We start from the raw sequence: 5,939 nt of genomic DNA on the forward strand, positions 1-5,939 counted from the left end.
CAGCAGTTCAGGAGCACACAAACCAGACCTGGAACTGGGGGACACAGGGTGTCTGTGTTAGGGTCTCCTGTGAGCTGCAGCCCACTCTCTGGAGCAGCAGAATTAACGTGCAGCCCAGCGACAGGCCACCACCCCATTCCCCATGTCAGCCCTTCCTTGGGTTCTTGATGCTGAGAATTTGTGATCCCCAGCAGTAGGCATCCATTTGTGGCGTTAAATGAGAACTCAGGTAAAGCCCACAGGCGTCACTCAGCAGTCACTAAGTCCCGCGGTCCTGGTCCCCACGCTGTCCCTGTCTCATGTGACCCTGGACTCTGAGACTCGGTATCCTGTGGCGTCACTCCGAGGCCCCTGAGCCCCTCTTGTCTTCCTAGTCCCCACTTCTCTGATCTGCACACCGTCCAGCATCTCCGTGCGCTTCTGGCGAGGGGACAGCGACCCCTGGCGGCCGATGTGAGTGAACCGGTCCCAGAGCGTGATTGCCCGGGATTAGAGGAGGACCAGGCCCAGCGGGGCGGATCCCCAGAGTCCCTCCCCAGGGCCCACACTCTGGGAAGAAGCTGGTCCAAGGGTGTGCCAATAGCAGGGACAACTCCAGGTTGCCTCTCAGTTGGGGACAGGGTGACCCAGCTTCTTGGTCCTCAAGGACAGAGAGGGAGAATTCTGAGTGGTCATCGGAGGGAACCAAGACCTTCTACCCATGACCTGGAAGCAGCCTGGATGGCCAAAAGGAGGAGGAAAGCACTCTTGTCAGTTGAGAGGACCCGAGCTTCTCTTGATTGGAATCAGCTCCTTGGCTTCTACCTCCCTGAAAAAAAGGTACAGGAATTTTGCACCTTTAACCAATTCCCCAGGGAATTTACCTATCAATTTGGAGGAAATTGGCGTCTTCACCACATTGAATCTCTCCATCCGTGACTATCCTCTCTCCCACTAAGAGGTTTTCATAGTAGATTTTAATCTTCCCCGTAAACAAATGGCTTGGACAGCTCTCTAATTTCCAGTTAACTCACATTTTTGGTGTAACTGTAAATTGTACACTTCTTAGATGTTTTCTATTCATTTGCTGATGTATGAAGATATAGTAAGTTTCTATACTGAAATTGGATCTTGTAAATTTGCTCTATTTTTTAATAGATTCTATTAATTGATATGTACATCCTATAAGCTAGGTATCTGTACCTCCCTACATACCTAAGTGTGTCACCTGTGAATGATGACAGTTTCATTGCCATCTTCTCAATTCTCACACATTTTGTCTCTTTCCCTCACCTTACTCTGGGGTCTCTGGCATCAGGTGCAACAGCAGGGAGGGTAACAGGCATTCTTGTCTTCTCATGAAGGGGTGTTTTCCAGCATTTCATTTTGAAACATGATGCCTGCAACTTCCTTTAAAGATTCTCTTAGCAGATTAAGGAAGTTCCCATGCATTCCTAATATGAGAAGTGGGTTTGTAAAACATCATTTGTTGGGTTTTATTCACTGATTTTTCTGCGTCTTTTCATGTGATTTCTCTCTCTTCATGTTGCAAATTAATGTGTAGAGTTTCCTAATGTTGAGCTATTTCCTGGAATGCAACAACCAGGCTTGTCCATTGTGTGCTGTTCTGCAGTATTGCTGAATTCAGTATGATATTTTGTTCAGAATGTTTGCATCTCTATTCCTGAGTGATATAGAGCTGTTTTCCTCTTTCCACTGCCCTTGTCAGGTTTCACTGTCGAAGCTGTGTTTGCTTTATAAAATGAGACATTGTTTGTTCTCTAAAAGAACTGTTTTGGTCTCTGCAGACATTTGTATAAGGTTGGAATTGCTTACCAGTGAAGCTCTCTGAGCTGGTTTTCTTTGTAGGAAGATTTTTGACTTCTGATTCAATGCCTTTAGAAGAATCGAGATTTTCAAGTTCTCCTTAAGTCAAATGTAGACTCGTTTTTCCAGAAATGTCCTCATTTCATCTCCAATTGTTGGCATAACGCTATTATAATAGACTCTGATTATCCATTTTAGGTGCTTCATGTCTGCAAAAATGTCCCCCCTTTCCTTCCTGACATGAGTAATTTTTGCCTTCTTTCTTTGGTTCGTGATAAATTCACCAAATCTTTCCATTGCAGTTGCATCATAAAGGAGCCAACTTTCTGCTTTCTCGTTTTGTCGTCTCCGCTATTTGTTTCCTACTTTCTCTTTTTAGTATTTGTTCTTCCCTTTCTGATTTCCTTTATTCTATTTTCTTTGAGATTACTTTGTTGTTTTCTAGCTCTCTGAGATATATACTTAGCTCATTAATTTCTGGCTCTTTGATTCTTTATAAAATTTCTAAATACTTTTTAAGGTTATCAATTTCCCTCTGTGTGCTGCATTAGCTGCATGCCACAAGGATTTTATGTAGTGATTTCATCACTGTTCAGTTCAAAATATTATCTAATTTCCAAAATATTATTTACTTCCCTAAGCTGTTGGGAGCATATTTCTTTATTCCCAAACATGTGAGGATGTCTAGTATCTCTGTTTTTGATTTCCATTTTATCATTGATTTCTACTATTTTGCATATAGAATATAGCCTGAATGATTTCAGTCATTCAAAACGAATGATTTCAGTCATTGTTCAGGCTTGCTTTATGACCCAGTATATGGTCAATTTTTGTCAATGTTCTTTTTCTACTTGGAGGGAATATACATACCGTAACTCTGTGTGTATATTCTCGATATAAGTCCATTGGGTCAAGTCATTTAAGTCTTCCAATCTGTTCTCATGTTCTTCAAGTTATTTCAGGTCATGCTTCTTGCCATAAAGCTTTTAAATCTGATCTCAGCCTAACCACACCAAATTTCTTTGGGGTAAGAATTTTATGGTATCTTTGTCCATCCATTTACTTTTAACTCAACTGAATAACCTGACTCACCACCATTTCTAGAAAGAGTGCTCTTCTCCAAATGACTTTCTCCAAGCATCATGCATTTGTGGGGTGTACCAAGCATCCCATTGTGCAAAGTTATGTCTGTGCCCCTTACATTTTCCATAGTTTGTTTGCTTTGGTGTGATGGAAACTCATAGTCTTTCCTCTAGTCTTTAAGGCTGGGGCAGAATTACCAGGCACCTTTTTGCGTGCAGACCTATGCTTGGTGTTTTCAGCGATCCTGTGGAGTACACCAAAAATCAAAATAGCCTCAAACAAGGAGGAATTATGGGCTCACATAATTGGGCATCTAGACATGGGGCACTCAGGGCCACCTGAATGCCAGAGACCTTTGCCCTGCTTCTCCCTGCCATGCTCTGGTCCCCACATGGGCTGGCTTCCCTTATGGAGGCCTCATCCTTGCACCTGACACCAGGTAGGAGGTCGTGAGCCTGGTTTCCCGAAGGGTCTGCACGATATGCTGGTACCACCTGAAAGTGGCCATCTTCAGCACTGCAGGCCACTCAGGCAGGACAACAATGAAGGAAGGATACCTCTCCCAGGGACAGAAGACTGGAGGGACCATTTCAGATCTGCTCTGTCTGCATTGAGCAATAGCAAGAAATTTGTATCCACAGTGATTCATAGTAGTCACCAGTGGTTTGGATAGATGGTCAGTGTTATGGGTTAAATGTTTGTGTCCTCTCCCCTCAAATCCATATGGTGAAGCCCTCACCACCAATGTGGTGGTGTTTGGAGATGGGGTCTTTGGAAGGCACCTAGGTTTAGATAAGGTCATGAGGGGACCCTTGTGGTGGGATTAATGTCCATATAGGAAAAGGAAGAGAGGGAAATCAGTCGATATCTTTATCTCTATCTCAGGCTATCTCCATGCACAGAGAAAGGCCAGTCGAGCACACAGTGAGAAGGCAGCTGACTGCAAGCCAGAAAGCTCCTCTCAGGATCCAAATCTGCCAACACCCCGACCTAGGACACCCCAGGCTCCAGAACTGAGATAAATAAATGTCTGCAGTTTAATCCACCTAGCCTATTGCATTTTGCTATAGCAGCTTGAGGTCTCAGAAGGATCAGTAGTTGGTATCTGAAAATATATGACACAGAGAGTCAAAGGAGGTACAGAATGGGTCTCTTGGAATGGACACTGTGTAAAGATATTCATATCCCATGTAGCTGAACAGCATTTGAACACTCTCTGCAAAAGAGGCCTCAGTAATCTGGTGGACAAAATGACACACTGCACAATGTCAGTTGACCTCGTTCCCAGCCATGCCAGTGTTTGCCCAATGGGCTCATAAACAAAGGGACTATGGTTGCAGGCATGGGGACTGGACATGGTCTTCCACTTACCAAGGCTGAGCTGGATGCTGCTGCCACCTAGTGGCTAAGATGCCAACAGCAGAGAACAACAGGGAGCCCCAGCACCATTCCTTGAGGGACCAGCTAGCCACCTAGTGGCAGGTTGATTCCATTGCACCTCTGTCGTCATGGAAGGGGTACAAATTCTGGATATATATTTGTTTTCACTGCTATAATGCTTCTTCCTGCACCAACATCCCTAGACTCTTGGGATGTCTTAGCCACCATCATGGTATTCCCCACAGCACTGTATCTAATTGAGGAACCTTTTTCACAGCCAAAGAAGTGCAACATGGATTAACTGGTCTTAGCATACACACCATTGCCCAGAAGCAACTGACCTAGTTAAAAGCGGAGTGGCTTACTGAAGACTCGGTTATGGCGCAAGTTGAGAGATGACACCCTGAAATAGAAATATCGTAGTTCTGTCTTGCAGGATGCAATTTATGCTTTGAATCGAAGACCATGAACTGGTACAGTCTCTCCCAGAGACATGATACTTATGTCCGGGAATCAGGAGATAGAAGTAGGAATGGTTTCTTTCATAATTAGTCTCCATAATTCACTCAAAGAATTTTGCTTTTGTCCTGGCTGCTTTGAGATCTTCCGCTTTGGAGATCTTCGTTCCAAAGAAGATAATACTTCCACCAGGGGGCGCTGCAGTGGTTCCACTGTGTTGAAACCAACAGAAAAAGAGGCTGCTCTTCTGGTGGGACTAATTGATCCTGATTACTAAGGAAAAACTGAGCGCAGCCACACCAGGGAGCAGGAAGACTTTGTCCGGAACCCAGGACACTAAGCATCTTAGGACTTCTTAGCACTCAGAGCCTTAAAGAATGAAGGTTTACATCCACCACCAGGTAAAGAGACCTGTGACCAGCTGAGGTTCTAGCTGAGGACAAGAAAAATATCGAATTGATAGAGGAAGAAAGATGTCATAGACATTAACTATGATCTCATGACTAGGTTACCACATTTAGCAAATAGAAATACAAATGACTGTCTAAACATGATTTTCAGATAAACAACAAGTATAAGTATGTCACGTAAAATATTTGGGACATATTTATACTTTAAAAAAACCATTCATTGTTTGAGTGTCCTGTATTTTATCTCAACCCTATTTATGACCGATATACAAAGGAGAACTGCAGTAACTTTTCACCTTTCTTCTTTCCTTGTTATATGTATATATGTATTTGTATCTATTACCCGCAATCTCTTTCTTCTCAGTATTATTTTATATATAAGTTGTTGGTGGTTAACAGAATATTCAGTAGAACTGTGACTGAATTTGAGGAGAAATTAATAGGGTTAGCTGTGTTTACAATGACTCGTGAGAACATGTCTCCTCATTTGAGGGCGAGGATGAGATTTTTGTAGAAAGGATTGCTGTTTCTTAGATGAAGTTTTACCAGCGGGTGCACTTCTAGGCTTTGCCAATAGAGGGTGCTAGAGGAACACTGCAAGGTGACAGCAGCAAGAAGGCACCGCACTCATTTTCCAGCTTTCCAACACAACACACAGTAGGGTTTTTTTCCGGTTTTCCCACAAGTTCAATACACTCTCCGAGCTCTAGTGTCCCAGCCAGTGTCACTGAATGGTCACTATGCCCAATGGTGTGCTGGTAAATGTTGAACAACCAGCCTGGAAGCTGATGGGGGGAGCAT

The 5,939-nt window shown here is 43.6% G+C and overlaps 1 long non-coding RNA gene across 1 annotated transcript; it reads left to right on the plus strand.

Annotated features, from left to right (window-relative positions):
- The first annotated feature begins 440 nt into the window (after positions 1 to 440).
- Positions 441 to 5,246, plus strand: LOC118497897. Its single transcript, XR_004900410.1, has 2 exons — positions 441 to 819; positions 3,794 to 5,246. It is a non-coding gene; the product is annotated as an uncharacterized LOC118497897 (long non-coding RNA).
- The last annotated feature ends 693 nt before the right edge of the window (positions 5,247 to 5,939 follow it).

Source organism: Phyllostomus discolor, chromosome 13, assembly GCF_004126475.2.
Source record: "Phyllostomus discolor isolate MPI-MPIP mPhyDis1 chromosome 13, mPhyDis1.pri.v3, whole genome shotgun sequence".
In the NCBI taxonomy this organism is placed as follows: Eukaryota; Metazoa; Chordata; class Mammalia; order Chiroptera; family Phyllostomidae; genus Phyllostomus; species Phyllostomus discolor.